This window comes from Quercus robur, chromosome 5 (assembly GCF_932294415.1).
Source record: "Quercus robur chromosome 5, dhQueRobu3.1, whole genome shotgun sequence".
Taxonomy (NCBI): domain Eukaryota; kingdom Viridiplantae; phylum Streptophyta; class Magnoliopsida; order Fagales; family Fagaceae; genus Quercus; species Quercus robur.
In genome coordinates, this window is record NC_065538.1 from 33414192 (window position 1) to 33437176 (window position 22985).

Below are 22985 nucleotides of genomic sequence, written 5' to 3' on the forward strand. Positions count from 1 at the left end.
CTCTAACACCAGGGAGCTGCAGCCCGAGGGCATTTCCAGATCGCCGCCACCAAATCAGCACCCAAAACGAGATCAGCGGCTCGTATTTTTGGCCTGGGGCAGACTAAGCCTACGAAGCGAGCGTGCTGGACCGCCGTAAACGGTAAGCCCGGCGACAAAAAAAGAAAATCCGAAGAAAAAGAGAGGGGTGCAACACGAGGACTTCCCAGGAGGTCACCCATCCTAGTACTACTCTCGCCCAAACACGCTTAACTGCGGAGTTCTGATGGGATCCGGTGCATTAGTGTTGGTATGATCGCACCCATCAGCATAAGCGCGTTAAATCCTTATAAAGGATCCGAATGCAGCGATGCACTCTAACACCAGGGAGCTGCAGCCCGAGGGCATTTCCAGATCGCCGCCACCAAATCAGCACCCAAAACGAGATCAGCGGCTCGTATTTTTGGCCTGGGGCAGACTAAGCCTACGAAGCGAGCGTGCTGGACCGCCGTAAACGGTAAGCCCGGCGACAAAAAAAAAAAATCCGAAGAAAAAGAGAGGGGTGCAACACGAGGACTTCCCAGGAGGTCACCCATCCTAGTACTACTCTCGCCCAAACACGCTTAACTGCGGAGTTCTGATGGGATCCGGTGCATTAGTGTTGGTATGATCGCACCCATCAGCATAAGCGCGTTAAATCCTTATAAAGGATCCGAATGCAGCGATGCACTCTAACACCAGGGAGCTGCAGCCCGAGGGCATTTCCAGATCGCCGCCACCAAATCAGCACCCAAAACGAGATCAGCGGCTCGTATTTTTGGCCTGGGGCAGACTGCCGTAAACGGTAAGCCCCGGCGACAAAAAAAAAAAAAATCCGAAGAAAAAGAGAGGGGTGCAACACGAGGACTTCCCCGGAGGGTCACCCATCCTAGTACTACTCTCGCCCAAACACGCTTAACTGCGGAGTTCTGATGGGATCCGGTGCATTAGTGTTGGTATGATCGCACCCATCAGCATAAGCGCGTTAAATCCTTATAAAGGATCCGAATGCAGCGATGGACTCTAACACCAGGGAGCTGCAGCCCGAGGGCATTTCCAGATCGCCGCCACCAAATCAGCACCCAAAACGAGATCAGCGGCTCGTATTTTTGGCCTGGGCAGACTAAGCCTACGAAGCGAGCGTGCTGGACCGCCGTAAACGGTAAGCCCGGCGACAAAAAAAAAAAATCCGAAGAAAAAGAGAGGGGTGCAACACGAGGACTTCCCAGGAGGTCACCCATCCTAGTACTACTCTCGCCCAAACACGCTTAAACTGCGGAGTTCTGATGGGATCCGGTGCATTAGTGTTGGTATGATCGCACCCATCAGCATAAGCGCGTTAAATCCTTATAAAGGATCCGAATGCAGCGATGCACTCTAACACCAGGGAGCTGCAGCCCGAGGGCATTTCCAGATCGCCGCCACCAAATCAGCACCCAAAACGAGATCAGCGGCTCGTATTTTTGGCTGGGGCAGACTAAGCCTACGAAGCGAGCGTGCTGGACCGCCGTAAACGGTAAGCCCCGGCGACAAAAAAAAAAATCCGAAGAAAAAGAGAGGGGTGCAACACGAGGACTTCCCAGGAGGTCACCATCCTAGTACTACTCTCGCCCAAACACGCTTAACTGCGAGTTCTGATGGGATCCGGTGCATTAGTGTTGGTATGATCGCACCCATCAGCATAAGCGCGTTAAATCCTTATAAAGGATCCCGAATGCAGCGATGCACTCTAACACCAGGGGAGCTGCAGCCCGAGGGCATTTCCAGATCGCCCGCCACCAAATCAGCACCCAAAACGAGATCAGCGGCTCGTATTTTTGGCCTGGGGCAGACTAAGCCTACGAAGCGAGCGTGCTGGACCGCCGTAAACGGTAAGCCCGGCGACAAAAAAAAAAAATCCGAAGAAAAGAGAGGGGTGCAACACGAGGGACTTCCCCGGAGGTCACCCATCCTAGTACTACTCTCGCCCAAACACGCTTAACTGCGGAGTTCTGATGGGATCCGGTGCATTAGTGTTGGTATGATCGCACCCATCAGCATAAGCGCGTTAAATCCTTATAAAGGATCCGAATGCAGCGATGGACTCTAACACCAGGGAGCTGCAGCCCGAGGGCATTTCCAGATCGCCGCCACCAAATCAGCACCCAAAACGAGATCAGCGGCTCGTATTTTTGGCCTGGGGCAGACTAAGCCTACGAAGCGAGCGTGCTGGACCGCCGTAAACGGTAAGCCCGGCGACAAAAAAAAAAAAATCCGAAGAAAAAGAGAGGGGTGCAACACGAGGACTTCCCAGGAGGTCACCCATCCTAGGTACTACTCTCGCCCAAACACGCTTAACTGCGGAGTTCTGATGGATCCGGTGCATTAGTGTTGGTATGATCGCACCCATCAGCATAAGCGCGTTAAATCCTTATAAAGGATCCGAATGCAGCGATGCACTCTAACACCAGGGAGCTGCAGCCGAGGGCATTTCCAGATCGCCGCCACGCAAATCAGCACCCAAACGAGATCAGAGCGGCTCGTATTTTTGGCCTGGGGCAGACTAAGCCTACGAAGCGAGCGTGCTGGACCGCCGTAAACGGTAAGCCCGGCGACAAAAAAAAAAAATCCGAAGAAAAAGAGAGGGGTGCAACACGAGGACTTCCCAGGAGGTCACCCATCCTAGTAACTACTCTCGCCCAAACACGCTTAACTGCGGAGTTCTGATGGGATCCGGTGCATTAGTGTTGGTATGATCGCACCCATCAGCATAAGCGCGTTAAATCCTTATAAAGGATCCGAATTGCAGCGATGCACTCTAACACCAGGGAGCTGCAGCCCGAGGGCATTTCCAGATCGCCGCCACCAAATCAGCACCCAAAACGAGATCAGCGGCTCGTATTTTGGCCTGGGGCAGACTAAGCCTACGAAGCGAGCGTGCTGGACCGCCGTAAACGGTAAGCCCGGCGACAAAAAAAAAAAAATCCGAAGAAAAAGAGAGGGGTGCAACACGAGGACTTCCCCCGGAGGTCACCCATCCTAGTACTACTCTCCGCCCAAACACGCTTAACTGCGGAGTTCTGATGGGATCCGGTGCATTAGTGTTGGTATGATCGCACCCATCAGCATAAGCGCGTTAAATCCTTATAAAGGATCCGAATGCAGCGATGGACTCTAACACCAGGGAGCTGCAGCCCGAGGGCATTTCCAGATCGCCGCCACCAAATCAGCACCCAAAACGAGATCAGCGGCTCGTATTTTTGGCCTGGGGCAGACTAAGCCTACGAAGCGAGCGTGCTGGACCGCCGTAAACGGTCAAGCCCGGCGACAAAAAAAAAAAAATCCGAAGAAAAAGAGAAGGGGTGCAACACGAGGACTTCCCAGGAGGTCACCCATCCTAGACTACTCTCGCCCAAACACGCTTAACTGCGGAGTTCTGATGGGATCCGGTGCATTAGTGTTGGTATGATCGCACCCATCAGCATAAGCGCTTTATATCCTTATAAAGGATCCGAATGCAGCGATGCACTCTAACACCAGGGAGCTGCAGCCCGAGGGCATTTCCAGATCGCCGCCACCAAATCAGCACCCAAAACGAGATCAGCGGCTCGTATTTTTGGCCTGGGGCAGACTAAGCCTACGAAAGCGAGCGTGCTGGACCGCCGTAAACGGTAAGCCCGGCGACAAAAAAAAAAAAATCCGAAGAAAAAGAGAGGGGTGCAACACGAGGACTTCCCAGGAGGTCACCCATCCTAGTACTACTCTCGCCCACAAAACACACGCTTAACTGCGGAGTTCTGATGGGATCCGGTGCATTAGTGTTGGTATGATCGCACCCATCAGCATAAGCGCGTTAAATCCTTATAAAGGATCCGAATGCAGCGATGCACTCTAACACCAGGGAGCTGCAGCCCGAGGGCATTTCCAGATCGCCGCCACCAAATCAGCACCCAAAACGAGATCAGCGGCTCGTATTTTTGGCCTGGGGCAGACTAAGCCTACGAAGCGAGCGTGCTTGGACCGCCGTAAACGGTAAGCCCCGGCGACAAAAAAAAAAAATCCGAAGAAAAAGAGAGGGGTGCAACACGAGGACTTCCCCGGAGGTCACCCATCCTAGTACTACTCTCGCCCCAAACACGCTTAACTGCGGAGTTCTGATGGGATCCGGTGCTTTAGTGTTGGTATGATCGCACCCATCAGCATAAGCGCGTTAAATCCTTATAAAGGATCCGAATGCAGCGATGGACTCTAACACCAGGGAGCTGCAGCCCGAGGGCATTTCCAGATCGCCGCCACCAAATCAGCACCCAAAACGAGATCAGCGGCTCGTATTTTTGGCCTGGGGCAGACTAAGCCTACGAAGCGAGCGTGCTGGACCGCCGTAAACGGTAAGCCCGGCGACAAAAAAAGAAAATCCGAAGAAAAAGAGAGGGTTGCAACACGAGGACTTCCCAGGAGGTCACCCATCCTAGTACTACTCTCGCCCAAACACGCTTAACTGCGGAGTTCTGATGGGATCCGGTGCATTAGTGTTGGTATGATCGCACCCATCAGCATAAGCGCGTTAAATCCTTATAAAGGATCCGAATGCAGCGATGCACTCTAACACCAGGGAGCTGCAGCCCGAGGGCATTTCCAGATCGCCGCCACCAAATCAGCACCCAAAACGAGATCAGCGGCTCGTATTTTTGGCCTGGGGCAGACTCAGCCTACGAAGCGAGCGTGCTGGACCGCCGTAAACGGTAAGCCCGGCGACAAAAAAAAAAAATCCGAAGAAAAAGAGAGGGGTGCAACACGAGGACTTCCCAGGAGGTCACCCATCCTAGTACTACTCTCGCCCAAACACGCTTAACTGCGGAGTTCTGATGGGATCCGGTGCATTAGTGTTGGTATGATCGCACCCATCAGCATAAGCGCGTTAAATCCTTATAAAGGATCCGAATGCAGCGATGCACTCTAACACCAGGGAGCTGCAGCCCGAGGGCATTTCCAGATCGCCGCCACCAAATCAGCACCCAAAACGAGATCAGCGGCTCGTATTTTTGGCCTGGGGCAGACTAAGCCTACGAAGCGAGCGTGCTGGACCGCCGTAAACGGTAAGCCCGGCGACAAAAAAAAAAAATCCGAAGAAAAAGAGAGGGGTGCAACACGAGGACTTCCCCGGAGGTCACCCATCCTAGTACTACTCTCGCCCAAACACGCTTAACTGCGGAGTTCTGATGGGATCCGGTGCATTAGTGTTGGTATGATCGCACCCATCAGCATAAGCGCGTTAAATCCTTATAAAGGATCCGAATGCAGCGATGGACTCTAACACCAGGGAGCTGCAGCCCGAGGGCATTTCCAGATCGCCGCCACCAAATCAGCACCCAAAACGAGATCAGCGGCTCGTATTTTTGGCCTGGGGCAGACTAAGCCTACGAAGCGAGCGTGCTGGACCGCCGTAAACGGTAAGCCCGGCGACAAAAAAAAAAAATCCGAAGAAAAAGAGAGGGGTGCAACACGAGGACTTCCCAGGAGGTCACCCATCCTAGTACTACTCTCGCCCAAACACGCTTAACTGCGGAGTTCTGATGGGATCCGGTGCATTAGTGTTGGTATGATCGCACCCATCAGCATAAGCGCGTTAAATCCTTATAAAGGATCCGAATGCAGCGATGCACTCTAACACCAGGGAGCTGCAGCCCGAGGGCATTTCCAGATCGCCGCCACCAAATCAGCACCCAAAACGAGATCAGCGGCTCGTATTTTTGGCCTGGGGCAGACTAAGCCTACGAAGCGAGCGTGCTGGACCGCCGTAAACGGTAAGCCCGGCGACAAAAAAAAAAAATCCGAAGAAAAAGAGAGGGGTGCAACACGAGGACTTCCCAGGAGGTCACCCATCCTAGTACTACTCTCGCCCAAACACGCTTAACTGCGGAGTTCTGATGGGATCCGGTGCATTAGTGTTGGTATGATCGCACCCATCAGCATAAGCGCGTTAAATCCTTATAAAGGATCCGAATGCAGCGATGCACTCTAACACCAGGGAGCTGCAGCCCGAGGGCATTTCCAGATCGCCGCCACCAAATCAGCACCCAAAACGAGATCAGCGGCTCGTATTTTTGGCCTGGGGCAGACTAAGCCTACGAAGCGAGCGTGCTGGACTGCCGTAAACGGTAAGCCCGGCGACAAAAAAAAAAAATCCGAAGAAAAAGAGAGGGGTGCAACACGAGGACTTCCCCGGAGGTCACCCATCCTAGTACTACTCTCGCCCAAACACGCTTAACTGCGGAGTTCTGATGGGATCCGGTGCATTAGTGTTGGTATGATCGCACCCATCAGCATAAGCGCGTTAAATCCTTATAAAGGATCCGAATGCAGCGATGGACTCTAACACCAGGGAGCTGCAGCCCGAGGGCATTTCCAGATCGCCGCCACCAAATCAGCACCCAAAACGAGATCAGCGGCTCGTATTTTTGGCCTGGGGCAGACTAAGCCTACGAAGCGAGCGTGCTGGACCGCCGTAAACGGTAAGCCCGGCGACAAAAAAAAAAAATCCGAAGAAAAAGAGAGGGGTGCAACACGAGGACTTCCCAGGAGGTCACCCATCCTAGTACTACTCTCGCCCAAACACGCTTAACTGCGGAGTTCTGATGGGATCCGGTGCATTAGTGTTGGTATGATCGCACCCATCAGCATAAGCGCGTTAAATCCTTATAAAGGATCCGAATGCAGCGATGCACTCTAACACCAGGGAGCTGCAGCCCGAGGGCATTTCCAGATCGCCGCCACCAAATCAGCACCCAAAACGAGATCAGCGGCTCGTATTTTTGGCCTGGGGCAGACTAAGCCTACGAAGCGAGCGTGCTGGACCGCCGTAAACGGTAAGCCCGGCGACAAAAAAAAAAAATCCGAAGAAAAAGAGAGGGGTGCAACACGAGGACTTCCCAGGAGGTCACCCATCCTAGTACTACTCTCGCCCAAACACGCTTAACTGCGGAGTTCTGATGGGATCCGGTGCATTAGTGTTGGTATGATCGCACCCATCAGCATAAGCGCGTTAAATCCTTATAAAGGATCCGAATGCAGCGATGCACTCTAACACCAGGGAGCTGCAGCCCGAGGGCATTTCCAGATCGCCGCCACCAAATCAGCACCCAAAACGAGATCAGCGGCTCGTATTTTTGGCCTGGGGCAGACTAAGCCTACGAAGCGAGCGTGCTGGACCGCCGTAAACGGTACGCCCGGCGACAAAAAAAAAAAATCCGAAGAAAAAGAGAGGGGTGCAACACGAGGACTTCCCCGGAGGTCACCCATCCTAGTACTACTCTCGCCCAAACACGCTTAACTGCGGAGTTCTGATGGGATCCGGTGCATTAGTGTTGGTATGATCGCACCCATCAGCATAAGCGCGTTAAATCCTTATAAAGGATCCGAATGCAGCGATGGACTCTAACACCAGGGAGCTGCAGCCCGAGGGCATTTCCAGATCGCCGCCACCAAATCAGCACCCAAAACGAGATCAGCGGCTCGTATTTTTGGCCTGGGGCAGTCTAAGCCTACGAAGCGAGCGTGCTGGACCGCCGTAAACGGTAAGCCCGGCGACAAAAAAAAAAAATCCGAAGAAAAAGAGAGGGGTGCAACACGAGGACTTCCCAGGAGGTCACCCATCCTAGTACTACTCTCGCCCAAACACGCTTAACTGCGGAGTTCTGATGGGATCCGGTGCATTAGTGTTGGTATGATCGCACCCATCAGCATAAGCGCGTTAAATCCTTATAAAGGATCCGAATGCAGCGATGCACTCTAACACCAGGGAGCTGCAGCCCGAGGGCATTTCCAGATCGCCGCCACCAAATCAGCACCCAAAACGAGATCAGCGGCTCGTATTTTTGGCCTGGGGCAGACTAAGCCTACGAAGCGAGCGTGCTGGACCGCCGTAAACGGTAAGCCCGGCGACAAAAAAAAAAAATCCGAAGAAAAAGAGAGGGGTGCAACACGAGGACTTCCCAGGAGGTCACCCATCCTAGTACTACTCTCGCCCAAACACGCTTAACTGCGGAGTTCTGATGGGATCCGGTGCATTAGTGTTGGTATGATCGCACCCATCAGCATAAGCGCGTTAAATCCTTATAAAGGATCCGAATGCAGCGATGCACTCTAACACCAGGGAGCTGCAGCCCGAGGGCATTTCCAGATCGCCGCCACCAAATCAGCACCCAAAACGAGATCAGCGGCTCGTATTTTTGGCCTGGGGCAGACTAAGCCTACGAAGCGAGCGTGCTGGACCGCCGTAAACGGTAAGCCCGGCGACAAAAAAAAAAAATCCGAAGAAAAAGAGAGGGGTGCAACACGAGGACTTCCCCGGAGGTCACCCATCCTAGTACTACTCTCGCCCAAACCCGCTTAACTGCGGAGTTCTGATGGGATCCGGTGCATTAGTGTTGGTATGATCGCACCCATCAGCATAAGCGCGTTAAATCCTTATAAAGGATCCGAATGCAGCGATGGACTCTAACACCAGGGAGCTGCAGCCCGAGGGCATTTCCAGATCGCCGCCACCAAATCAGCACCCAAAACGAGATCAGCGGCTCGTATTTTTGGCCTGGGGCAGACTAAGCCTACGAAGCGAGCGTGCTGGACCGCCGTAAACGGTAAGCCCGGCGACAAAAAAAAAAAATCCGAAGAAAAAGAGAGGGGTGCAACACGAGGACTTCCCAGGAGGTCACCCATCCTAGTACTACTCTCGCCCAAACACGCTTAACTGCGGAGTTCTGATGGGATCCGGTGCATTAGTGTTGGTATGATCGCACCCATCAGCATAAGCGCGTTAAATCCTTATAAAGGATCCGAATGCAGCGATGCACTCTAACACCAGGGAGCTGCAGCCCGAGGGCATTTCCAGATCGCCGCCACCAAATCAGCACCCAAAACGAGATCAGCGGCTCGTATTTTTGGCCTGGGGCAGACTAAGCCTACGAAGCGAGCGTGCTGGACCGCCGTAAACGGTAAGCCCGGCGACAAAAAAAAAAAATCCGAAGAAAAAGAGAGGGGTGCAACACGAGGACTTCCCAGGAGGTCACCCATCCTAGTACTACTCTCGCCCAAACACGCTTAACTGCGGAGTTCTGATGGGATCCGGTGCATTAGTGTTGGTATGATCGCACCCATCAGCATAAGCGCGTTAAATCCTTATAAAGGATCCGAATGCAGCGATGCACTCTAACACCAGGGAGCTGCAGCCCGAGGGCATTTCCAGATCGCCGCCACCAAATCAGCACCCAAAACGAGATCAGCGGCTCGTATTTTTGGCCTGGGGCAGACTAAGCCTACGAAGCGAGCGTGCTGGACCGCCGTAAACGGTAAGCCCGGCGACAAAAAAAAAAAATCCGAAGAAAAAGAGAGGGGTGCAACACGAGGACTTCCCCGGAGGTCACCCATCCTAGTACTACTCTCGCCCAAACACGCTTAACTGCGGAGTTCTGATGGGATCCGGTGCATTAGTGTTGGTATGATCGCACCCATCAGCATAAGCGCGTTAAATCCTTATAAAGGATCCGAATGCAGCGATGGACTCTAACACCAGGGAGCTGCAGCCCGAGGGCATTTCCAGATCGCCGCCACCAAATCAGCACCCAAAACGAGATCAGCGGCTCGTATTTTTGGCCTGGGGCAGACTAAGCCTACGAAGCGAGCGTGCTGGACCGCCGTAAACGGTAAGCCCGGCGACAAAAAAAAAAAATCCGAAGAAAAAGAGAGGGGTGCAACACGAGGACTTCCCAGGAGGTCACCCATCCTAGTACTACTCTCGCCCAAACACGCTTAACTGCGGAGTTCTGATGGGATCCGGTGCATTAGTGTTGGTATGATCGCACCCATCAGCATAAGCGCGTTAAATCCTTATAAAGGATCCGAATGCAGCGATGCACTCTAACACCAGGGAGCTGCAGCCCGAGGGCATTTCCAGATCGCCGCCACCAAATCAGCACCCAAAACGAGATCAGCGGCTCGTATTTTTGGCCTGGGGCAGACTAAGCCTACGAAGCGAGCGTGCTGGACCGCCGTAAACGGTAAGCCCGGCGACAAAAAAAAAAAATCCGAAGAAAAAGAGAGGGGTGCAACACGAGGACTTCCCAGGAGGTCACCCATCCTAGTACTACTCTCGCCCAAACACGCTTAACTGCGGAGTTCTGATGGGATCCGGTGCATTAGTGTTGGTATGATCGCACCCATCAGCATAAGCGCGTTAAATCCTTATAAAGGATCCGAATGCAGCGATGCACTCTAACACCAGGGAGCTGCAGCCCGAGGGCATTTCCAGATCGCCGCCACCAAATCAGCACCCAAAACGAGATCAGCGGCTCGTATTTTTGGCCTGGGGCAGACTAAGCCTACGAAGCGAGCGTGCTGGACCGCCGTAAACGGTAAGCCCGGCGACAAAAAAAAAAAATCCGAAGAAAAAGAGAGGGGTGCAACACGAGGACTTCCCCGGAGGTCACCCATCCTAGTACTACTCTCGCCCAAACACGCTTAACTGCGGAGTTCTGATGGGATCCGGTGCATTAGTGTTGGTATGATCGCACCCATCAGCATAAGCGCGTTAAATCCTTATAAAGGATCCGAATGCAGCGATGGACTCTAACACCAGGGAGCTGCAGCCCGAGGGCATTTCCAGATCGCCGCCACCAAATCAGCACCCAAAACGAGATCAGCGGCTCGTATTTTTGGCCTGGGGCAGACTAAGCCTACGAAGCGAGCGTGCTGGACCGCCGTAAACGGTAAGCCCGGCGACAAAAAAAGAAAATCCGAAGAAAAAGAGAGGGGTGCAACACGAGGACTTCCCAGGAGGTCACCCATCCTAGTACTACTCTCGCCCAAACACGCTTAACTGCGGAGTTCTGATGGGATCCGGTGCATTAGTGTTGGTATGATCGCACCCATCAGCATAAGCGCGTTAAATCCTTATAAAGGATCCGAATGCAGCGATGCACTCTAACACCAGGGAGCTGCAGCCCGAGGGCATTTCCAGATCGCCGCCACCAAATCAGCACCCAAAACGAGATCAGCGGCTCGTATTTTTGGCCTGGGGCAGACTCAGCCTACGAAGCGAGCGTGCTGGACCGCCGTAAACGGTAAGCCCGGCGACAAAAAAAAAAAATCCGAAGAAAAAGAGAGGGGTGCAACACGAGGACTTCCCAGGAGGTCACCCATCCTAGTACTACTCTCGCCCAAACACGCTTAACTGCGGAGTTCTGATGGGATCCGGTGCATTAGTGTTGGTATGATCGCACCCATCAGCATAAGCGCGTTAAATCCTTATAAAGGATCCGAATGCAGCGATGCACTCTAACACCAGGGAGCTGCAGCCCGAGGGCATTTCCAGATCGCCGCCACCAAATCAGCACCCAAAACGAGATCAGCGGCTCGTATTTTTGGCCTGGGGCAGACTAAGCCTACGAAGCGAGCGTGCTGGACCGCCGTAAACGGTAAGCCCGGCGACAAAAAAAAAAAATCCGAAGAAAAAGAGAGGGGTGCAACACGAGGACTTCCCCGGAGGTCACCCATCCTAGTACTACTCTCGCCCAAACACGCTTAACTGCGGAGTTCTGATGGGATCCGGTGCATTAGTGTTGGTATGATCGCACCCATCAGCATAAGCGCGTTAAATCCTTATAAAGGATCCGAATGCAGCGATGGACTCTAACACCAGGGAGCTGCAGCCCGAGGGCATTTCCAGATCGCCGCCACCAAATCAGCACCCAAAACGAGATCAGCGGCTCGTATTTTTGGCCTGGGGCAGACTAAGCCTACGAAGCGAGCGTGCTGGACCGCCGTAAACGGTAAGCCCGGCGACAAAAAAAAAAAATCCGAAGAAAAAGAGAGGGGTGCAACACGAGGACTTCCCAGGAGGTCACCCATCCTAGTACTACTCTCGCCCAAACACGCTTAACTGCGGAGTTCTGATGGGATCCGGTGCATTAGTGTTGGTATGATCGCACCCATCAGCATAAGCGCGTTAAATCCTTATAAAGGATCCGAATGCAGCGATGCACTCTAACACCAGGGAGCTGCAGCCCGAGGGCATTTCCAGATCGCCGCCACCAAATCAGCACCCAAAACGAGATCAGCGGCTCGTATTTTTGGCCTGGGGCAGACTAAGCCTACGAAGCGAGCGTGCTGGACCGCCGTAAACGGTAAGCCCGGCGACAAAAAAAAAAAATCCGAAGAAAAAGAGAGGGGTGCAACACGAGGACTTCCCAGGAGGTCACCCATCCTAGTACTACTCTCGCCCAAACACGCTTAACTGCGGAGTTCTGATGGGATCCGGTGCATTAGTGTTGGTATGATCGCACCCATCAGCATAAGCGCGTTAAATCCTTATAAAGGATCCGAATGCAGCGATGCACTCTAACACCAGGGAGCTGCAGCCCGAGGGCATTTCCAGATCGCCGCCACCAAATCAGCACCCAAAACGAGATCAGCGGCTCGTATTTTTGGCCTGGGGCAGACTAAGCCTACGAAGCGAGCGTGCTGGACTGCCGTAAACGGTAAGCCCGGCGACAAAAAAAAAAAATCCGAAGAAAAAGAGAGGGGTGCAACACGAGGACTTCCCCGGAGGTCACCCATCCTAGTACTACTCTCGCCCAAACACGCTTAACTGCGGAGTTCTGATGGGATCCGGTGCATTAGTGTTGGTATGATCGCACCCATCAGCATAAGCGCGTTAAATCCTTATAAAGGATCCGAATGCAGCGATGGACTCTAACACCAGGGAGCTGCAGCCCGAGGGCATTTCCAGATCGCCGCCACCAAATCAGCACCCAAAACGAGATCAGCGGCTCGTATTTTTGGCCTGGGGCAGACTAAGCCTACGAAGCGAGCGTGCTGGACCGCCGTAAACGGTAAGCCCGGCGACAAAAAAAAAAAATCCGAAGAAAAAGAGAGGGGTGCAACACGAGGACTTCCCAGGAGGTCACCCATCCTAGTACTACTCTCGCCCAAACACGCTTAACTGCGGAGTTCTGATGGGATCCGGTGCATTAGTGTTGGTATGATCGCACCCATCAGCATAAGCGCGTTAAATCCTTATAAAGGATCCGAATGCAGCGATGCACTCTAACACCAGGGAGCTGCAGCCCGAGGGCATTTCCAGATCGCCGCCACCAAATCAGCACCCAAAACGAGATCAGCGGCTCGTATTTTTGGCCTGGGGCAGACTAAGCCTACGAAGCGAGCGTGCTGGACCGCCGTAAACGGTAAGCCCGGCGACAAAAAAAAAAAATCCGAAGAAAAAGAGAGGGGTGCAACACGAGGACTTCCCAGGAGGTCACCCATCCTAGTACTACTCTCGCCCAAACACGCTTAACTGCGGAGTTCTGATGGGATCCGGTGCATTAGTGTTGGTATGATCGCACCCATCAGCATAAGCGCGTTAAATCCTTATAAAGGATCCGAATGCAGCGATGCACTCTAACACCAGGGAGCTGCAGCCCGAGGGCATTTCCAGATCGCCGCCACCAAATCAGCACCCAAAACGCGATCAGCGGCTCGTATTTTTGGCCTGGGGCAGACTAAGCCTACGAAGCGAGCGTGCTGGACCGCCGTAAACGGTAAGCCCGGCGACAAAAAAAAAAAATCCGAAGAAAAAGAGAGGGGTGCAACACGAGGACTTCCCCGGAGGTCACCCATCCTAGTACTACTCTCGCCCAAACACGCTTAACTGCGGAGTTCTGATGGGATCCGGTGCATTAGTGTTGGTATGATCGCACCCATCAGCATAAGCGCGTTAAATCCTTATAAAGGATCCGAATGCAGCGATGGACTCTAACACCAGGGAGCTGCAGCCCGAGGGCATTTCCAGATCGCCGCCACCAAATCAGCACCCAAAACGAGATCAGCGGCTCGTATTTTTGGCCTGGGGCAGACTAAGCCTACGAAGCGAGCGTGCTGGACCGCCGTAAACGGTAAGCCCGGCGACAAAAAAAAAAAATCCGAAGAAAAAGAGAGGGGTGCAACACGAGGACTTCCCAGGAGGTCACCCATCCTAGTACTACTCTCGCCCAAACACGCTTAACTGCGGAGTTCTGATGGGATCCGGTGCATTAGTGTTGGTATGATCGCACCCATCAGCATAAGCGCGTTAAATCCTTATAAAGGATCCGAATGCAGCGATGGACTCTAACACCAGGGAGCTGCAGCCCGAGGGCATTTCCAGATCGCCGCCACCAAATCAGCACCCAAAACGAGATCAGCGGCTCGTATTTTTGGCCTGGGGCAGACTAAGCCTACGAAGCGAGCGTGCTGGACCGCCGTAAACGGTAAGCCCGGCGACAAAAAAAAAAAATCCGAAGAAAAAGAGAGGGGTGCAACACGAGGACTTCCCAGGAGGTCACCCATCCTAGTACTACTCTCGCCCAAACACGCTTAACTGCGGAGTTCTGATGGGATCCGGTGCATTAGTGTTGGTATGATCGCACCCATCAGCATAAGCGCGTTAAATCCTTATAAAGGATCCGAATGCAGCGATGCACTCTAAAACCAGGGAGCTGCAGCCCGAGGGCATTTCCAGATCGCCGCCACCAAATCAGCACCCAAAACGAGATCAGCGGCTCGTATTTTTGGCCTGGGGCAGACTAAGCCTACGAAGCGAGCGTGCTGGACCGCCGTAAACGGTAAGCCCGGCGACAAAAAAAAAAAATCCGAAGAAAAAGAGAGGGGTGCAACACGAGGACTTCCCAGGAGGTCACCCATCCTAGTACTACTCTCGCCCAAACACGCTTAACTGCGGAGTTCTGATGGGATCCGGTGCATTAGTGTTGGTATGATCGCACCCATCAGCATAAGCGCGTTAAATCCTTATAAAGGATCCGAATGCAGCGATGCACTCTAACACCAGGGAGCTGCAGCCCGAGGGCATTTCCAGATCGCCGCCACCAAATCAGCACCCAAAACGAGATCAGCGGCTCGTATTTTTGGCCTGGGGCAGACTAAGCCTACGAAGCGAGCGTGCTGGACCGCCGTAAACGGTAAGCCCGGCGACAAAAAAAAAAAATCCGAAGAAAAAGAGAGGGGTGCAACACGAGGACTTCCCCGGAGGTCACCCATCCTAGTACTACTCTCGCCCAAACACGCTTAACTGCGGAGTTCTGATGGGATCCGGTGCATTAGTGTTGGTATGATCGCACCCATCAGCATAAGCGCGTTAAATCCTTATAAAGGATCCGAATGCAGCGATGGACTCTAACACCAGGGAGCTGCAGCCCGAGGGCATTTCCAGATCGCCGCCACCAAATCAGCACCCAAAACGAGATCAGCGGCTCGTATTTTTGGCCTGGGGCAGACTAAGCCTACGAAGCGAGCGTGCTGGACCGCCGTAAACGGTAAGCCTGGCGACAAAAAAAAAAAATCCGAAGAAAAAGAGAGGGGTGCAACACGAGGACTTCCCAGGAGGTCACCCATCCTAGTACTACTCTCGCCCAAACACGCTTAACTGCGGAGTTCTGATGGGATCCGGTGCATTAGTGTTGGTATGATCGCACCCATCAGCATAAGCGCGTTAAATCCTTATAAAGGATCCGAATGCAGCGATGCACTCTAACACCAGGGAGCTGCAGCCCGAGGGCATTTCCAGATCGCCGCCACCAAATCAGCACCCAAAACGAGATCAGCGGCTCGTATTTTTGGCCTGGGGCAGACTAAGCCTACGAAGCGAGCGTGCTGGACCGCCGTAAACGGTAAGCCCGGCGACAAAAAAAAAAAATCCGAAGAAAAAGAGAGGGGTGCAACACGAGGACTTCCCAGGAGGTCACCCATCCTAGTACTACTCTCGCCCAAACACGCTTAACTGCGGAGTTCTGATGGGATCCGGTGCATTAGTGTTGGTATGATCGCACCCATCAGCATAAGCGCGTTAAATCCTTATAAAGGATCCGAATGCAGCGATGCACTCTAACACCAGGGAGCTGCAGCCCGAGGGCATTTCCAGATCGCCGCCACCAAATCAGCACCCAAAACGAGATCAGCGGCTCGTATTTTTGGCCTGGGGCAGACTAAGCCTACGAAGCGAGCGTGCTGGACCGCCGTAAACGGTAAGCCCGGCGACAAAAAAAAAAAATCCGAAGAAAAAGAGAGGGGTGCAACACGAGGACTTCCCCGGAGGTCACCCATCCTAGTACTACTCTCGCCCAAACACGCTTAACTGCGGAGTTCTGATGGGATCCGGTGCATTAGTGTTGGTATGATCGCACCCATCAGCATAAGCGCGTTAAATCCTTATAAAGGATCCGAATGCAGCGATGGACTCTAACACCAGGGAGCTGCAGCCCGAGGGCATTTCCAGATCGCCGCCACCAAATCAGCACCCAAAACGAGATCAGCGGCTCGTATTTTTGGCCTGGGGCAGACTAAGCCTACGAAGCGAGCGTGCTGGACCGCCGTAAACGGTAAGCCCGGCGAAAAAAAAAAAAAATCCGAAGAAAAAGAGAGGGGTGCAACACGAGGACTTCCCAGGAGGTCACCCATCCTAGTACTACTCTCGCCCAAACACGCTTAACTGCGGAGTTCTGATGGGATCCGGTGCATTAGTGTTGGTATGATCGCACCCATCAGCATAAGCGCGTTAAATCCTTATAAAGGATCCGAATGCAGCGATGCACTCTAACACCAGGGAGCTGCAGCCCGAGGGCATTTCCAGATCGCCGCCACCAAATCAGCACCCAAAACGAGATCAGCGGCTCGTATTTTTGGCCTGGGGCAGACTAAGCCTACGAAGCGAGCGTGCTGGACCGCCGTAAACGGTAAGCCCGGCGACAAAAAAAAAAAATCCGAAGAAAAAGAGAGGGGTGCAACACGAGGACTTCCCAGGAGGTCACCCATCCTAGTACTACTCTCGCCCAAACACGCTTAACTGCGGAGTTCTGATGGGATCCGGTGCATTAGTGTTGGTATGATCGCACCCATCAGCATAAGCGCGTTAAATCCTTATAAAGGATCCGAATGCAGCGATGCACTCTAACACCAGGGAGCTGCAGCCCGAGGGCATTTCCAGATCGCCGCCACCAAATCAGCACCCAAAACGAGATCAGCGGCTCGTATTTTTGGCCTGGGGCAGACTAAGCCTACGAAGCGAGCGTGCTGGACCGCCGTAAACGGTAAGCCCGGCGACAAAAAAAAAAAATCCGAAGAAAAAGAGAGGGGTGCAACACGAGGACTTCCCCGGAGGTCACCCATCCTAGTACTACTCTCGCCCAAACACGCTTAACTGCGGAGTTCTGATGGGATCCGGTGCATTAGTGTTGGTATGATCGCACCCATCAGCATAAGCGCGTTAAATCCTTATAAAGGATCCGAATGCAGCGATGGACTCTAACACCAGGGAGCTGCAGCCCGAGGGCATTTCCAGATCGCCGCCACCAAATCAGCACCCAAAACGAGATCAGCGGCTCGTATTTTTGGCCTGGGGCAGACTAAGCCTACGAAGCGAGCGTGCTGGACCGCCGTAAACGGTAAGCCCGGCGACAAAAAAAAAAAATCCGAAGAAAAAGAGAGGGGTGCAACACGAGGACTTCCCAGGAGGTCACCCATCCTAGTACTACTCTCGCCCAAACACGCTTAACTGCGGAGTTCTGATGGGATCCGGTGCATTAGTGTTGGTATGATCGCACCCATCAGCATAAGCGCGTTAAATCCTTATAAAGGATCCGAATGCAGCGATGCACTCTAACACCAGGGAGCTGCAGCCCGAGGGCATTTCCAGATCGCCGCCACCAAATCAGCACCCAAAACGAGATCAGCGGCTCGTATTTTTGGCCTGGGGCAGACTAAGCCTACGAAGCGAGCGTGCTGGACCGCCGTAAACGGTAAGCCCGGCGACAAAAAAAAAAAATCCGAAGAAAAAGAGAGGGGTGCAACACGAGGACTTCCCAGGAGGTCACCCATCCTAGTACTACTCTCGCCCAAACACGCTTAACTGCGGAGTTCTGATGGGATCCGGTGCATTAGTGTTGGTATGATCGCACCCATCAGCATAAGCGCGTTAAATCCTTATAAAGGATCCGAATGCAGCGATGCACTCTAACACCAGGGAGCTGCAGCCCGAGGGCATTTCCAGATCGCCGCCACCAAATCAGCACCCAAAACGAGATCAGCGGCTCGTATTTTTGGCCTGGGGCAGACTAAGCCTACGAAGCGAGCGTGCTGGACCGCCGTAAACGGTAAGCCCGGCGACAAAAAAAAAAAATCCGAAGAAAAAGAGAGGGGTGCAACACGAGGACTTCCCCGGAGGTCACCCATCCTAGTACTACTCTCGCCCAAACACGCTTAACTGCGGAGTTCTGATGGGATCCGGTGCATTAGTGTTGGTATGATCGCACCCATCAGCATAAGCGCGTTAAATCCTTATAAAGGATCCGAATGCAGCGATGGACTCTAACACCAGGGAGCTGCAGCCCGAGGGCATTTCCAGATCGCCGCCACCAAATCAGCACCCAAAACGAGATCAGCGGCTCGTATTTTTGGCCTGGGGCAGACTAAGCCTACGAAGCGAGCGTGCTGGACCGCCGTAAACGGTAAGCCCGGCGACAAAAAAAAAAAATCCGAAGAAAAAGAGAGGGGTGCAACACGAGGACTTCCCAGGAGGTCACCCATCCTAGTACTACTCTCGCCCAAACACGCTTAACTGCGGAGTTCTGATGGGATCCGGTGCATTAGTGTTGGTATGATCGCACCCATCAGCATAAGCGCGTTAAATCCTTATAAAGGATCCGAATGCAGCGATGCACTCTAACACCAGGGAGCTGCAGCCCGAGGGCATTTCCAGATCGCCGCCACCAAATCAGCACCCAAAACGAGATCAGCGGCTCGTATTTTTGGCCTGGGGCAGACTAAGCCTACGAAGCGAGCGTGCTGGACCGCCGTAAACGGTAAGCCCGGCGACAAAAAAAAAAAATCCGAAGAAAAAGAGAGGGGTGCAACACGAGGACTTCCCAGGAGGTCACCCATCCTAGTACTACTCTCGCCCAAACACGCTTAACTGCGGAGTTCTGATGGGATCCGGTGCATTAGTGTTGGTATGATCGCACCCATCAGCATAAGCGCGTTAAATCCTTATAAAGGATCCGAATGCAGCGATGCACTCTAACACCAGGGAGCTGCAGCCCGAGGGCATTTCCAGATCGCCGCCACCAAATCAGCACCCAAAACGAGATCAGCGGCTCGTATTTTTGGCCTGGGGCAGACTAAGCCTACGAAGCGAGCGTGCTGGACCGCCGTAAACGGTAAGCCCGGCGACAAAAAAAAAAAATCCGAAGAAAAAGAGAGGGGTGCAACACGAGGACTTCCCAGGAGGTCACCCATCCTAGTACTACTCTCGCCCAAACACGCTTAACTGCGGAGTTCTGATGGGATCCGGTGCATTAGTGTTGGTATGATCGCACCCATCAGCATAAGCGCGTTAAATCCTTATAAAGGATCCGAATGCAGCGATGCACTCTAACACCAGGGAGCTGCAGCCCGAGGGCATTTCCAGATCGCCGCCACCAAATCAGCACCCAAAACGAGATCAGCGGCTCGTATTTTTGGCCTGGGGCAGACTAAGCCTACGAAGCGAGCGTGCTGGACCGCCGTAAACGGTAAGCCCGGCGACAAAAAAAAAAAATCCGAAGAAAAAGAGAGGGGTGCAACACGAGGACTTCCCAGGAGGTCACCCATCCTAGTACTACTCTCGCCCAAACACGCTTAACTGCGGAGTTCTGATGGGATCCGGTGCATTAGTGTTGGTATGATCGCACCCATCAGCATAAGCGCGTTAAATCCTTATAAAGGATCCGAATGCAGCGATGCACTCTAACACCAGGGAGCTGCAGCCCGAGGGCATTTCCAGATCGCCGCCACCAAATCAGCACCCAAAACGAGATCAGCGGCTCGTATTTTTGGCCTGGGGCAGACTAAGCCTACGAAGCGAGCGTGCTGGACCGCCGTAAACGGTAAGCCCGGCGACAAAAAAAAAAAATCCGAAGAAAAAGAGAGGGGTGCAACACGAGGACTTCCCCGGAGGTCACCCATCCTAGTACTACTCTCGCCCAAACACGCTTAACTGCGGAGTTCTGATGGGATCCGGTGCATTAGTGTTGGTATGATCGCACCCATCAGCATAAGCGCGTTAAATCCTTATAAAGGATCCGAATGCAGCGATGGACTCTAACACCAGGGAGCTGCAGCCCGAGGGCATTTCCAGATCGCCGCCACCAAATCAGCACCCAAAACGAGATCAGCGGCTCGTATTTTTGGCCTGGGGCAGACTAAGCCTACGAAGCGAGCGTGCTGGACCGCCGTAAACGGTAAGCCCGGCGACAAAAAAAAAAAATCCGAAGAAAAAGAGAGGGGTGCAACACGAGGACTTCCCAGGAGGTCACCCATCCTAGTACTACTCTCGCCCAAACACGCTTAACTGCGGAGTTCTGATGGGATCCGGTGCATTAGTGTTGGTATGATCGCACCCATCAGCATAAGCGCGTTAAATCCTTATAAAGGATCCGAATGCAGCGATGCACTCTAACACCAGGGAGCTGCAGCCCGAGGGCATTTCCAGATCGCCGCCACCAAATCAGCACCCAAAACGAGATCAGCGGCTCGTATTTTTGGCCTGGGGCAGACTAAGCCTACGAAGCGAGCGTGCTGGACCGCCGTAAACGGTAAGCCCGGCGACAAAAAAAAAAAATCCGAAGAAAAAGAGAGGGGTGCAACACGAGGACTTCCCAGGAGGTCACCCATCCTAGTACTACTCTCGCCCAAACACGCTTAACTGCGGAGTTCTGATGGGATCCGGTGCATTAGTGTTGGTATGATCGCACCCATCAGCATAAGCGCGTTAAATCCTTATAAAGGATCCGAATGCAGCGATGCACTCTAACACCAGGGAGCTGCAGCCCGAGGGCATTTCCAGATCGCCGCCACCAAATCAGCACCCAAAACGAGATCAGCGGCTCGTATTTTTGGCCTGGGGCAGACTAAGCCTACGAAGCGAGCGTGCTGGACCGCCGTAAACGGTAAGCCCGGCGACAAAAAAAAAAAAATCCGAAGAAAAAGAGAGGGGTGCAACACGAGGACTTCCCCGGAGGTCACCCATCCTAGTACTACTCTCGCCCAAACACGCTTAACTGCGGAGTTCTGATGGGATCCGGTGCATTAGTGTTGGTATGATCGCACCCATCAGCATAAGCGCGTTAAATCCTTATAAAGGATCCGAATGCAGCGATGGACTCTAACACCAGGGAGCTGCAGCCCGAGGGCATTTCCAGATCGCCGCCACCAAATCAGCACCCAAAACGAGATCAGCGGCTCGTATTTTTGGCCTGGGGCAGACTAAGCCTACGAAGCGAGCGTGCTGGACCGCCGTAAACGGTAAGCCCGGCGACAAAAAAAGAAAATCCGAAGAAAAAGAGAGGGGTGCAACACGAGGACTTCCCAGGAGGTCACCCATCCTAGTACTACTCTCGCCCAAACACGCTTAACTGCGGAGTTCTGATGGGATCCGGTGCATTAGTGTTGGTATGATCGCACCCATCAGCATAAGCGCGTTAAATCCTTATAAAGGATCCGAATGCAGCGATGCACTCTAACACCAGGGAGCTGCAGCCCGAGGGCATTTCCAGATCGCCGCCACCAAATCAGCACCCAAAACGAGATCAGCGGCTCGTATTTTTGGCCTGGGGCAGACTAAGCCTACGAAGCGAGCGTGCTGGACCGCCGTAAACGGTAAGCCCGGCGACAAAAAAAAAAAATCCGAAGAAAAAGAGAGGGGTGCAACACGAGGACTTCCCAGGAGGTCACCCATCCTAGTACTACTCTCGCCCAAACGCGCTTAACTGCGGAGTTCTGATGGGATCCGGTGCATTAGTGTTGGTATGATCGCACCCATCAGCATAAGCGCGTTAAATCCTTATAAAGGATCCGAATGCAGCGATGCACTCTAACACCAGGGAGCTGCAGCCCGAGGGCATTTCCAGATCGCCGCCACCAAATCAGCACCCAAAACGAGATCAGCGGCTCGTATTTTTGGCCTGGGGCAGACTAAGCCTACGAAGCGAGCGTGCTGGACCGCCGTAAACGGTAAGCCCGGCGACAAAAAAAAAAAATCCGAAGAAAAAGAGAGGGGTGCAACACGAGGACTTCCCCGGAGGTCACCCATCCTAGTACTACTCTCGCCCAAACACGCTTAACTGCGGAGTTCTGATGGGATCCGGTGCATTAGTGTTGGTATGATCGCACCCATCAGCATAAGCGCGTTAAATCCTTATAAAGGATCCGAATGCAGCGATGGACTCTAACACCAGGGAGCTGCAGCCCGAGGGCATTTCCAGATCGCCGCCACCAAATCAGCACCCAAAACGAGATCAGCGGCTCGTATTTTTGGCCTGGGGCAGACTAAGCCTACGAAGCGAGCGTGCTGGACCGCCGTAAACGGTAAGCCCGGCGACAAAAAAAAAAAATCCGAAGAAAAAGAGAGGGGTGCAACACGAGGACTTCCCAGGAGGTCACCCATCCTAGTACTACTCTCGCCCAAACACGCTTAACTGCGGAGTTCTGATGGGATCCGGTGCATTAGTGTTGGTATGATCGCACCCATCAGCATAAGCGCGTTAAATCCTTATAAAGGATCCGAATGCAGCGATGCACTCTAACACCAGGGAGCTGCAGCCCGAGGGCATTTCCAGATCGCCGCCACCAAATCAGCACCCAAAACGAGATCAGCGGCTCGTATTTTTGGCCTGGGGCAGACTAAGCCTACGAAGCGAGCGTGCTGGACCGCCGTAAACGGTAAGCCCGGCGACAAAAAAAAAAAATCCGAAGAAAAAGAGAGGGGTGCAAAACGAGGACTTCCCAGGAGGTCACCCATCCTAGTACTACTCTCGCCCAAACACGCTTAACTGCGGAGTTCTGATGGGATCCGGTGCATTAGTGTTGGTATGATCGCACCCATCAGCATAAGCGCGTTAAATCCTTATAAA

The 22985-nt window shown here is 53.2% G+C and overlaps 65 non-coding genes across 65 annotated transcripts; all 65 read right to left on the reverse strand.

The window, feature by feature from the left end:
- Positions 1-184: 184 nt before the first annotated feature.
- LOC126730415 (5S ribosomal RNA) lies at positions 185-303 on the reverse strand. The gene has a single exon (XR_007657692.1). It is a non-coding gene; the product is annotated as a 5S ribosomal RNA (ribosomal RNA).
- Positions 304-538: 235 nt separating this feature from the next.
- Positions 539-657, reverse strand: LOC126730417 (5S ribosomal RNA). Its single transcript, XR_007657693.1, has one exon. It is a non-coding gene; the product is annotated as a 5S ribosomal RNA (ribosomal RNA).
- A 211-nt stretch (positions 658-868) lies between these two features.
- On the reverse strand, positions 869-988 carry LOC126731705 (5S ribosomal RNA). Its single transcript, XR_007658947.1, has one exon. It is a non-coding gene; the product is annotated as a 5S ribosomal RNA (ribosomal RNA).
- Positions 989-1222: 234 nt separating this feature from the next.
- On the reverse strand, positions 1223-1342 carry LOC126731683 (5S ribosomal RNA). The gene has a single exon (XR_007658925.1). It is a non-coding gene; the product is annotated as a 5S ribosomal RNA (ribosomal RNA).
- A 234-nt stretch (positions 1343-1576) lies between these two features.
- On the reverse strand, positions 1577-1693 carry LOC126731873 (5S ribosomal RNA). The gene has a single exon (XR_007659108.1). It is a non-coding gene; the product is annotated as a 5S ribosomal RNA (ribosomal RNA).
- A 237-nt stretch (positions 1694-1930) lies between these two features.
- On the reverse strand, positions 1931-2050 carry LOC126731689 (5S ribosomal RNA). The gene has a single exon (XR_007658931.1). It is a non-coding gene; the product is annotated as a 5S ribosomal RNA (ribosomal RNA).
- A 236-nt stretch (positions 2051-2286) lies between these two features.
- On the reverse strand, positions 2287-2405 carry LOC126731867 (5S ribosomal RNA). The gene has a single exon (XR_007659102.1). It is a non-coding gene; the product is annotated as a 5S ribosomal RNA (ribosomal RNA).
- A 236-nt stretch (positions 2406-2641) lies between these two features.
- LOC126731692 (5S ribosomal RNA) lies at positions 2642-2761 on the reverse strand. Its single transcript, XR_007658934.1, has one exon. It is a non-coding gene; the product is annotated as a 5S ribosomal RNA (ribosomal RNA).
- Positions 2762-2997: 236 nt separating this feature from the next.
- LOC126731861 (5S ribosomal RNA) lies at positions 2998-3118 on the reverse strand. Its single transcript, XR_007659096.1, has one exon. It is a non-coding gene; the product is annotated as a 5S ribosomal RNA (ribosomal RNA).
- A 238-nt stretch (positions 3119-3356) lies between these two features.
- Positions 3357-3474, reverse strand: LOC126731756 (5S ribosomal RNA). Its single transcript, XR_007658997.1, has one exon. It is a non-coding gene; the product is annotated as a 5S ribosomal RNA (ribosomal RNA).
- A 237-nt stretch (positions 3475-3711) lies between these two features.
- Positions 3712-3835, reverse strand: LOC126731851 (5S ribosomal RNA). The gene has a single exon (XR_007659087.1). It is a non-coding gene; the product is annotated as a 5S ribosomal RNA (ribosomal RNA).
- A 237-nt stretch (positions 3836-4072) lies between these two features.
- LOC126731650 (5S ribosomal RNA) lies at positions 4073-4192 on the reverse strand. The gene has a single exon (XR_007658893.1). It is a non-coding gene; the product is annotated as a 5S ribosomal RNA (ribosomal RNA).
- Positions 4193-4427: 235 nt separating this feature from the next.
- Positions 4428-4546, reverse strand: LOC126731232 (5S ribosomal RNA). The gene has a single exon (XR_007658485.1). It is a non-coding gene; the product is annotated as a 5S ribosomal RNA (ribosomal RNA).
- Positions 4547-4781: 235 nt separating this feature from the next.
- LOC126730418 (5S ribosomal RNA) lies at positions 4782-4900 on the reverse strand. Its single transcript, XR_007657694.1, has one exon. It is a non-coding gene; the product is annotated as a 5S ribosomal RNA (ribosomal RNA).
- Positions 4901-5135: 235 nt separating this feature from the next.
- On the reverse strand, positions 5136-5254 carry LOC126731179 (5S ribosomal RNA). Its single transcript, XR_007658435.1, has one exon. It is a non-coding gene; the product is annotated as a 5S ribosomal RNA (ribosomal RNA).
- Positions 5255-5489: 235 nt separating this feature from the next.
- On the reverse strand, positions 5490-5608 carry LOC126730419 (5S ribosomal RNA). The gene has a single exon (XR_007657695.1). It is a non-coding gene; the product is annotated as a 5S ribosomal RNA (ribosomal RNA).
- A 235-nt stretch (positions 5609-5843) lies between these two features.
- On the reverse strand, positions 5844-5962 carry LOC126730420 (5S ribosomal RNA). The gene has a single exon (XR_007657696.1). It is a non-coding gene; the product is annotated as a 5S ribosomal RNA (ribosomal RNA).
- Positions 5963-6197: 235 nt separating this feature from the next.
- On the reverse strand, positions 6198-6316 carry LOC126731180 (5S ribosomal RNA). The gene has a single exon (XR_007658436.1). It is a non-coding gene; the product is annotated as a 5S ribosomal RNA (ribosomal RNA).
- Positions 6317-6551: 235 nt separating this feature from the next.
- Positions 6552-6670, reverse strand: LOC126730421 (5S ribosomal RNA). Its single transcript, XR_007657697.1, has one exon. It is a non-coding gene; the product is annotated as a 5S ribosomal RNA (ribosomal RNA).
- A 235-nt stretch (positions 6671-6905) lies between these two features.
- LOC126730422 (5S ribosomal RNA) lies at positions 6906-7024 on the reverse strand. Its single transcript, XR_007657698.1, has one exon. It is a non-coding gene; the product is annotated as a 5S ribosomal RNA (ribosomal RNA).
- A 235-nt stretch (positions 7025-7259) lies between these two features.
- LOC126731181 (5S ribosomal RNA) lies at positions 7260-7378 on the reverse strand. Its single transcript, XR_007658437.1, has one exon. It is a non-coding gene; the product is annotated as a 5S ribosomal RNA (ribosomal RNA).
- Positions 7379-7613: 235 nt separating this feature from the next.
- LOC126730424 (5S ribosomal RNA) lies at positions 7614-7732 on the reverse strand. The gene has a single exon (XR_007657700.1). It is a non-coding gene; the product is annotated as a 5S ribosomal RNA (ribosomal RNA).
- Positions 7733-7967: 235 nt separating this feature from the next.
- LOC126730425 (5S ribosomal RNA) lies at positions 7968-8086 on the reverse strand. Its single transcript, XR_007657701.1, has one exon. It is a non-coding gene; the product is annotated as a 5S ribosomal RNA (ribosomal RNA).
- Positions 8087-8321: 235 nt separating this feature from the next.
- Positions 8322-8440, reverse strand: LOC126731669 (5S ribosomal RNA). Its single transcript, XR_007658911.1, has one exon. It is a non-coding gene; the product is annotated as a 5S ribosomal RNA (ribosomal RNA).
- A 235-nt stretch (positions 8441-8675) lies between these two features.
- LOC126730426 (5S ribosomal RNA) lies at positions 8676-8794 on the reverse strand. The gene has a single exon (XR_007657702.1). It is a non-coding gene; the product is annotated as a 5S ribosomal RNA (ribosomal RNA).
- A 235-nt stretch (positions 8795-9029) lies between these two features.
- LOC126730427 (5S ribosomal RNA) lies at positions 9030-9148 on the reverse strand. The gene has a single exon (XR_007657703.1). It is a non-coding gene; the product is annotated as a 5S ribosomal RNA (ribosomal RNA).
- A 235-nt stretch (positions 9149-9383) lies between these two features.
- Positions 9384-9502, reverse strand: LOC126731182 (5S ribosomal RNA). The gene has a single exon (XR_007658438.1). It is a non-coding gene; the product is annotated as a 5S ribosomal RNA (ribosomal RNA).
- A 235-nt stretch (positions 9503-9737) lies between these two features.
- LOC126730428 (5S ribosomal RNA) lies at positions 9738-9856 on the reverse strand. Its single transcript, XR_007657704.1, has one exon. It is a non-coding gene; the product is annotated as a 5S ribosomal RNA (ribosomal RNA).
- A 235-nt stretch (positions 9857-10091) lies between these two features.
- Positions 10092-10210, reverse strand: LOC126730429 (5S ribosomal RNA). The gene has a single exon (XR_007657705.1). It is a non-coding gene; the product is annotated as a 5S ribosomal RNA (ribosomal RNA).
- Positions 10211-10445: 235 nt separating this feature from the next.
- Positions 10446-10564, reverse strand: LOC126731183 (5S ribosomal RNA). Its single transcript, XR_007658439.1, has one exon. It is a non-coding gene; the product is annotated as a 5S ribosomal RNA (ribosomal RNA).
- A 235-nt stretch (positions 10565-10799) lies between these two features.
- LOC126730430 (5S ribosomal RNA) lies at positions 10800-10918 on the reverse strand. Its single transcript, XR_007657706.1, has one exon. It is a non-coding gene; the product is annotated as a 5S ribosomal RNA (ribosomal RNA).
- Positions 10919-11153: 235 nt separating this feature from the next.
- LOC126730431 (5S ribosomal RNA) lies at positions 11154-11272 on the reverse strand. The gene has a single exon (XR_007657707.1). It is a non-coding gene; the product is annotated as a 5S ribosomal RNA (ribosomal RNA).
- A 235-nt stretch (positions 11273-11507) lies between these two features.
- Positions 11508-11626, reverse strand: LOC126731184 (5S ribosomal RNA). The gene has a single exon (XR_007658440.1). It is a non-coding gene; the product is annotated as a 5S ribosomal RNA (ribosomal RNA).
- A 235-nt stretch (positions 11627-11861) lies between these two features.
- LOC126730433 (5S ribosomal RNA) lies at positions 11862-11980 on the reverse strand. The gene has a single exon (XR_007657708.1). It is a non-coding gene; the product is annotated as a 5S ribosomal RNA (ribosomal RNA).
- A 235-nt stretch (positions 11981-12215) lies between these two features.
- Positions 12216-12334, reverse strand: LOC126730434 (5S ribosomal RNA). The gene has a single exon (XR_007657709.1). It is a non-coding gene; the product is annotated as a 5S ribosomal RNA (ribosomal RNA).
- Positions 12335-12569: 235 nt separating this feature from the next.
- LOC126731185 (5S ribosomal RNA) lies at positions 12570-12688 on the reverse strand. Its single transcript, XR_007658441.1, has one exon. It is a non-coding gene; the product is annotated as a 5S ribosomal RNA (ribosomal RNA).
- A 235-nt stretch (positions 12689-12923) lies between these two features.
- Positions 12924-13042, reverse strand: LOC126730436 (5S ribosomal RNA). Its single transcript, XR_007657711.1, has one exon. It is a non-coding gene; the product is annotated as a 5S ribosomal RNA (ribosomal RNA).
- Positions 13043-13277: 235 nt separating this feature from the next.
- LOC126730437 (5S ribosomal RNA) lies at positions 13278-13396 on the reverse strand. The gene has a single exon (XR_007657712.1). It is a non-coding gene; the product is annotated as a 5S ribosomal RNA (ribosomal RNA).
- A 235-nt stretch (positions 13397-13631) lies between these two features.
- On the reverse strand, positions 13632-13750 carry LOC126731187 (5S ribosomal RNA). The gene has a single exon (XR_007658443.1). It is a non-coding gene; the product is annotated as a 5S ribosomal RNA (ribosomal RNA).
- A 235-nt stretch (positions 13751-13985) lies between these two features.
- Positions 13986-14104, reverse strand: LOC126730438 (5S ribosomal RNA). Its single transcript, XR_007657713.1, has one exon. It is a non-coding gene; the product is annotated as a 5S ribosomal RNA (ribosomal RNA).
- A 235-nt stretch (positions 14105-14339) lies between these two features.
- Positions 14340-14458, reverse strand: LOC126730439 (5S ribosomal RNA). Its single transcript, XR_007657714.1, has one exon. It is a non-coding gene; the product is annotated as a 5S ribosomal RNA (ribosomal RNA).
- A 235-nt stretch (positions 14459-14693) lies between these two features.
- Positions 14694-14812, reverse strand: LOC126730440 (5S ribosomal RNA). Its single transcript, XR_007657715.1, has one exon. It is a non-coding gene; the product is annotated as a 5S ribosomal RNA (ribosomal RNA).
- Positions 14813-15047: 235 nt separating this feature from the next.
- LOC126731188 (5S ribosomal RNA) lies at positions 15048-15166 on the reverse strand. The gene has a single exon (XR_007658444.1). It is a non-coding gene; the product is annotated as a 5S ribosomal RNA (ribosomal RNA).
- Positions 15167-15401: 235 nt separating this feature from the next.
- On the reverse strand, positions 15402-15520 carry LOC126730442 (5S ribosomal RNA). Its single transcript, XR_007657717.1, has one exon. It is a non-coding gene; the product is annotated as a 5S ribosomal RNA (ribosomal RNA).
- A 235-nt stretch (positions 15521-15755) lies between these two features.
- LOC126730443 (5S ribosomal RNA) lies at positions 15756-15874 on the reverse strand. The gene has a single exon (XR_007657718.1). It is a non-coding gene; the product is annotated as a 5S ribosomal RNA (ribosomal RNA).
- A 235-nt stretch (positions 15875-16109) lies between these two features.
- LOC126731189 (5S ribosomal RNA) lies at positions 16110-16228 on the reverse strand. The gene has a single exon (XR_007658445.1). It is a non-coding gene; the product is annotated as a 5S ribosomal RNA (ribosomal RNA).
- Positions 16229-16463: 235 nt separating this feature from the next.
- On the reverse strand, positions 16464-16582 carry LOC126730444 (5S ribosomal RNA). The gene has a single exon (XR_007657719.1). It is a non-coding gene; the product is annotated as a 5S ribosomal RNA (ribosomal RNA).
- Positions 16583-16817: 235 nt separating this feature from the next.
- Positions 16818-16936, reverse strand: LOC126730445 (5S ribosomal RNA). The gene has a single exon (XR_007657720.1). It is a non-coding gene; the product is annotated as a 5S ribosomal RNA (ribosomal RNA).
- Positions 16937-17171: 235 nt separating this feature from the next.
- On the reverse strand, positions 17172-17290 carry LOC126731190 (5S ribosomal RNA). Its single transcript, XR_007658446.1, has one exon. It is a non-coding gene; the product is annotated as a 5S ribosomal RNA (ribosomal RNA).
- Positions 17291-17525: 235 nt separating this feature from the next.
- On the reverse strand, positions 17526-17644 carry LOC126730446 (5S ribosomal RNA). Its single transcript, XR_007657721.1, has one exon. It is a non-coding gene; the product is annotated as a 5S ribosomal RNA (ribosomal RNA).
- A 235-nt stretch (positions 17645-17879) lies between these two features.
- LOC126730449 (5S ribosomal RNA) lies at positions 17880-17998 on the reverse strand. The gene has a single exon (XR_007657723.1). It is a non-coding gene; the product is annotated as a 5S ribosomal RNA (ribosomal RNA).
- A 235-nt stretch (positions 17999-18233) lies between these two features.
- On the reverse strand, positions 18234-18352 carry LOC126731191 (5S ribosomal RNA). The gene has a single exon (XR_007658447.1). It is a non-coding gene; the product is annotated as a 5S ribosomal RNA (ribosomal RNA).
- A 235-nt stretch (positions 18353-18587) lies between these two features.
- LOC126730450 (5S ribosomal RNA) lies at positions 18588-18706 on the reverse strand. Its single transcript, XR_007657724.1, has one exon. It is a non-coding gene; the product is annotated as a 5S ribosomal RNA (ribosomal RNA).
- A 235-nt stretch (positions 18707-18941) lies between these two features.
- LOC126730451 (5S ribosomal RNA) lies at positions 18942-19060 on the reverse strand. The gene has a single exon (XR_007657725.1). It is a non-coding gene; the product is annotated as a 5S ribosomal RNA (ribosomal RNA).
- Positions 19061-19295: 235 nt separating this feature from the next.
- Positions 19296-19414, reverse strand: LOC126730452 (5S ribosomal RNA). The gene has a single exon (XR_007657726.1). It is a non-coding gene; the product is annotated as a 5S ribosomal RNA (ribosomal RNA).
- A 235-nt stretch (positions 19415-19649) lies between these two features.
- LOC126730453 (5S ribosomal RNA) lies at positions 19650-19768 on the reverse strand. Its single transcript, XR_007657727.1, has one exon. It is a non-coding gene; the product is annotated as a 5S ribosomal RNA (ribosomal RNA).
- A 235-nt stretch (positions 19769-20003) lies between these two features.
- Positions 20004-20122, reverse strand: LOC126731193 (5S ribosomal RNA). Its single transcript, XR_007658448.1, has one exon. It is a non-coding gene; the product is annotated as a 5S ribosomal RNA (ribosomal RNA).
- A 235-nt stretch (positions 20123-20357) lies between these two features.
- On the reverse strand, positions 20358-20476 carry LOC126730454 (5S ribosomal RNA). Its single transcript, XR_007657728.1, has one exon. It is a non-coding gene; the product is annotated as a 5S ribosomal RNA (ribosomal RNA).
- Positions 20477-20711: 235 nt separating this feature from the next.
- LOC126730455 (5S ribosomal RNA) lies at positions 20712-20830 on the reverse strand. Its single transcript, XR_007657729.1, has one exon. It is a non-coding gene; the product is annotated as a 5S ribosomal RNA (ribosomal RNA).
- Positions 20831-21066: 236 nt separating this feature from the next.
- On the reverse strand, positions 21067-21185 carry LOC126731194 (5S ribosomal RNA). The gene has a single exon (XR_007658449.1). It is a non-coding gene; the product is annotated as a 5S ribosomal RNA (ribosomal RNA).
- A 235-nt stretch (positions 21186-21420) lies between these two features.
- On the reverse strand, positions 21421-21539 carry LOC126730456 (5S ribosomal RNA). Its single transcript, XR_007657730.1, has one exon. It is a non-coding gene; the product is annotated as a 5S ribosomal RNA (ribosomal RNA).
- A 235-nt stretch (positions 21540-21774) lies between these two features.
- On the reverse strand, positions 21775-21893 carry LOC126731323 (5S ribosomal RNA). The gene has a single exon (XR_007658572.1). It is a non-coding gene; the product is annotated as a 5S ribosomal RNA (ribosomal RNA).
- Positions 21894-22128: 235 nt separating this feature from the next.
- On the reverse strand, positions 22129-22247 carry LOC126731195 (5S ribosomal RNA). The gene has a single exon (XR_007658450.1). It is a non-coding gene; the product is annotated as a 5S ribosomal RNA (ribosomal RNA).
- A 235-nt stretch (positions 22248-22482) lies between these two features.
- LOC126730457 (5S ribosomal RNA) lies at positions 22483-22601 on the reverse strand. Its single transcript, XR_007657731.1, has one exon. It is a non-coding gene; the product is annotated as a 5S ribosomal RNA (ribosomal RNA).
- A 235-nt stretch (positions 22602-22836) lies between these two features.
- LOC126730835 (5S ribosomal RNA) lies at positions 22837-22955 on the reverse strand. The gene has a single exon (XR_007658099.1). It is a non-coding gene; the product is annotated as a 5S ribosomal RNA (ribosomal RNA).
- Positions 22956-22985: the final 30 nt, after the last annotated feature.